Source organism: Egretta garzetta, unplaced genomic scaffold (assembly GCF_000687185.1).
Source record: "Egretta garzetta isolate BGI_Z169 unplaced genomic scaffold, ASM68718v1 scaffold51, whole genome shotgun sequence".
Classification (NCBI taxonomy): Eukaryota; Metazoa; Chordata; class Aves; order Pelecaniformes; family Ardeidae; genus Egretta; species Egretta garzetta.
Window position 1 is genome coordinate 1,934,597 of NW_009258549.1, and position 5,228 is coordinate 1,939,824.

A 5,228-nucleotide genomic window follows, 5' to 3' on the forward strand; every position below is an offset into this window, starting at 1 on the left:
CCTTCGCCTCCCCGCCGCCGCAACGCGCCCGGAGCCGCCCGTGCAACCCGCACGCCCCGGGTGAGACCCGCACAAAACTTCAGTCAGCCGTTTCTCTCCCCGGGAGACGGGTGAAATGCAGCGCGGAAGGGTAATTTAAAAACGAGCGTTTATTGCTGTTATTATTGCCGGTGTTACGCTTTTTGAGCGCTCGCTCTCCACTCTTCGCGGGTTCGCTGCAAGTTGCATATGTTTTGGCGTTGCTCGTTTTCCGTCCCTCTGTCTCCCCCTGACCAGTGTTGTGTGAATCCCCGCGTTCCGACTTTGTCTTTATCGCTTTCTGTGAAATCCCAATGCCTGCTCCAAGAAGCAGACATTTTGGGAAGATTCTTCACGAGAAAGGAGGATTTATTATTATTACTATTATTTTGATAAGGAAAAGAACCACCAAAACCAAATCCCTTCTCCCTCCCAACCCCCGGAAGGCAAGCCACCTTCCACATCCTCATTTTACGCAGAAGGATGCATGAGCTGAATGGATGCAGACTGAAATCTATCACTGCTTAAGTTTCCTCTGTCAGGCACAACCCAATAGTACCGGGAACATACACAAAATTGTGCAATACTGACATCTAAGTATGTCATAATCCTCTCTCTCTTCCTCAGCAGTATCATTACACCAGGTTAATTACATTAGTCACCTCCTGGCTCTATACATGTAGCTGCTCATTAATGCAGCAATCATAAAGAAAAGAAAGAATCTAATTCTTGACGCTACCAATTTTGTTTCTCTCTGATCGGATTCATTGTTCAGTGAAAAAGAGACCAGAAGAGCTGCTTTAGGTTCACTGCTGCTCTATGCGAGGCAGCGGGGCTGCGGGAAGGGGGTGCTGGGAAGTGAAACCAGTTGGAAGGCTTCAGCCACGTTGCAATTTCACAACTTCAATTATTTCACCTCCTTTCTCCCTCTCTGGGCACAGACCAGGCCTGCCCTTTCAGGACAATCTCCCCCAGGGCTGTTGGACATGAAGGGCTCTATGGCAAGCAGCAGGGGGGGTGTTGGCTGCCCTACAGACCACTGATCATTTCCCCAATTTGGAGGGTACAGACCAGGCTGCTCTCGCAGCTGAGACAGAGATAGGGGAGTTTACCAGCAAGTGCTCATAGTGTCTGGCATCAGCCACGTGCAGATCACCACCATCAGGCAGGAAAGGCCCTGGGGGAGGCAGGAGAAGGGATAGAGGGAGGGGTGGTAAGAGACAGCTCAGGTTGAGACCACTGACAGGTCGCTGGGGAACAACACCAGCCCCTAGGCTCACCTGCGGGACTCCTGGCCTTGCCCTCTGCCACAGGAGCTGGGGGTCTCTTTCTGCACTCACTAAGCTGCCAAAGAGCTGACGATGGGCGAGGGGGGGAGGTGGCCCCAGTGCACCTTTAGTGCTCTGAGTACAGCCTGCCGCAAGACTGCAGAGGACGGTAGCTGTGGACAGGCTCTCCGAACTGCTGCTCTTGGCTCAAAGGAATTTGAGAGGCAGAGAGATACAGAGAACACCCCTAAGCTGCTGGGAGACTACGGCTCTACAGGGATGGCCTGTAGTGAGGAGGAGGCTCTGTGAGGCTCTTAGCTGGGGAAGCTAGAGAAGATCATTTGAGGACCTCTCCTTCCCTTCTGAGACATTTCCACTGAAGGAAGGAAGGGGCTTTGGTGAGGGAAGACATAAGGGAGGAATAAGTAATTCTCGGGACTCTGAGCCATCTTCTTTTTTGTGGTTGGGCCCCTCCAGCCACACCCCAGTATTCAAGTCTTCTCATTTTTCAAAGGAGGGTAAAAAATCTGGGCCCAGAGCCTGAAAGACTCTGAAGAGGAAAAAACTTCAGCTGATTATTCTGGCACTCAAATCCATCAGGCACCAACATCGCACGTGTGGATGGGAAAGGCACTCTGGAAATCTCTGGAGCTCATAGCTCCATGGAAGGTGGGCTCCTCAGTTGCTCTGTACCCCCAAAAAAGTGTAGTACAGCTCTTCTAGTAATGCCACACAAGCAACCTGGCTGGGGTGGAAGCAAAAAGATTCCAGGCCCTTTGAAATCTCACCCATGCTTATGCAGCAGGGTCATGCAAAGAGGAGAGGGAGAGAGGGGAGGATGCTGTGTGTTTTCACTTAGGGCTGCCCTGCGTAGCCCCTGTGGTGAAGTGTTTATTTTCCTGCTACAAATGGTGGTGCTGCTTTGGGTCAAGGGTATGTTGGGCTGCACAGACAGGGGCTGTCTCTGGGTTGAGGAGCTTCCTTCCCTTGGTATCTGAGTCCGATGAGACTAGTAGGCTGAGCAAGCAGGCACTGCAGAAGTTGTGGATTTGGGTTTGCAGGAGACCCCAACACCGTGCCAAATTGTAGATTTCATCTATAACAAGAAAAACATTGCTGAAATGTCAGGATTACTTATCTTTACATTTAACAAATCCAAATGGATACAGAGGCTGAAGCAGCAGCTGGGCCAAAAGAGAGACCCTCAAACACCCCAGAACTGTTGCCTTTATTGCATATTTCTACAGCTTCTACAAGTTTGGTTTCAAGTGACTACAGCAACCGGAGAGGGGCATGTTCCCCCCAAAGAAACTGCCAGTGTTAGAAGGCCAGGTTTGCAGGGTGGTGAGTTCTTTAATCTCTGGCTAAGGGGAGTGAGACCTACGAGGGCCCAATACATCTCAGGATCAGGACTAAACAGGGCTTCCTGCCTCACACTTCCCAATTTCCAAAAATAATTCTCTTCCTGCTACCCTACTTATATACTCTTAGACCATTCACAATAATCCCTCTACAGTTCTAAATGCCACAGGAGAAGAATGGAACAAAGGCAATGCAAATGCCAGAATGTCCTGTGTGACTGCTTGTGCTGTGGCTAGATGCTGTGCTGAGATTTCATCTTTCCTACAAAGAATCATTAAAAATGATAATACAAAACACGAACGCAGAATAAAAACACTGTGGCAGATTTTTACAACAGTCGCATCTTACTGAATAGCGCAACACAGAATGACATCTTACAGAAGAGTAAGGAGAGAGAAATTAATAGTCTGGAGGAAATAGAGAGATTTTAAATTACATTTTAAATTACTTGAAATGAGAAGCTGATGAGACAGGGAGCTGCAGGAAGTCTGCTTCCAATGGCAAACCAAGAGTGCTGCTATTTGTGGAGAGAAGGGGCAGTGCTGTAGGAAAAAAAAAAGGGGCACAAGAAAGATACAGGAAGGGAGATGAAGGGCACAAAGTCGGAAGCAACTCCATGGGATGGTAATGGAACTGAACAGAGTGTTTGTGCATTGAGTGCTGCAGTGGAGCTTTTTGGCACGTAGGACAAAATCAGACAGCCATAGTATGTGAAAACTAGTATCTAGGAATCTTCATCCTGGGGAGGCCAGCTCAGAAGGAGCTGCTGTAATGAGATGTAAAAGAGATGGAGTTGATGCAGCTGTATTCGCAGGCAGAGCAGAGGTGTTAATAGACAGATGCACCAGCAGAGGAGATGTTAGGAAAAATTAATTGGGGTTAGGGTGATGATTATAGAACTGGAAGCCAACAGGGCAGAGAAGATAGAAGTGAGATATGATGCAGAAAGAGAATTAATATTTGAGAGATTTCACTGGAGAAAGTTGAAAAAAGTCACATACCTTTATGGTTAGAGAAGCAGAGGGGGTGATCAGAGCAGTCATCACTGGCTGAGGGTCCCAAAGCACTTAAGACACATTATTCACCTCATATCTTCATGCTGGTGGCTTTCTTAGACCAATTTAACAAACCAGCAAACTGAGGAAAGATTTGTGGTTTTGCCAGAGAATCACAGGTGGAGATGATGGACATAGAGATGATAGAGATAGAGATAGAGATAGAGATAGAGATAGAGAAAGCAAGGGAGAGGGAGAGGGAGATAGAGATGAGATAAAGACAGGGAGATAAATACAGATGCAAAAGGCCTCGGTGGTCCTCTGTTCTTATCTTCAGGTTCATAAAACTTGAGGATCAACATAAAAGGCCTTTTAAACATAAAATATTCCAATACTAGAGGAGATTCATCTTTAGTGTAACACTGTGACCAAAAAGGAAGAAAAAAGAAGGGGCATGCAGGGTACAGAGGTCTAGCAGTTAAAATGAATAGGTTTCCATGCAAAAGTGGTGCTGGTGCTGCCCTCAGAATGCATTAAAAACTCCTGTGTTAGACAGGGACCAAGTATGAGGTAATAACGCTGCAATACATAACTCCCTCAGTTTTTGACCTATATCCTCTTCCAAGCTGAATGTCATGCAAACAATTCATTTAGCCTCATAACACTCCTAGAAAGTAACGTTCACTAGTTGTGGAGGTACTGAGGCAGTGAAAAATTCAGAACCCAATTGCAAAGCCCACCAAAGCAAAAATATTTGCACTGATTTTAGTGGGATCTGCGTGCTGTAATAAATGAGTTGGGTACCCATGGATACCCAAGAAATCTGTTCCAGATTGAGTCGTGAAGCTAAAACTCCTGCGCTTTCCAGGCAAGACTCCCTTTTCTCACACAACCCTTTCTTCCATTGAATGGTAACCTTTGAAATGTTTCCTGCTTGAAGATGGTCGGGGAAAAAAAAGTGTCAGCTCATGAGCCCTGTGGGTTGATTTCTTCAAAAAGGGAAAGGCTTCCTTCTTTACTTGAAAGGGATAGTGGAAAAAGACTGGGATTCCCAGGATGAATTTTCCACCATGATGAATTGCTGGGATGTGAACTGTTTTGCCTCTCTTTCTCTTTCCATGCTGTGCTGAGATTTGTATGTACAGCAGCCTCCTAATCAATAGGAATAGAAAAAAAAAATCAATGCCTGCAACCCATTAGCTCTAACAGAGGGCAGGCTGCTAACAAGTCACTCTAACTGGAATTCCAGTATTTGGTAAAGTACCCTCAGTGAGGATATATGCATATGTATAGATACAGATTTACTGAATAAGACTAGCAGAGAAAATCGGTTGTGAGAACATTCCCCAGCCCACCAGCATGTCTATCCCCGTGTATTTGCATAACTATGTTAAACTAGAGACACTACCCCCACCACCCAGATGCTGTCCCTCATACTTTTCCACTCCAGAGCATGCATTTCTCTAGACTTGATTTATAATCCCAGGCTACCCTCATGCTGGACCATCCAGGACCATAAATACCTGTCTCTACACATCCTTACTCCTTCATAAACCACACACCATAGAAATTCAGTTTGACCCCC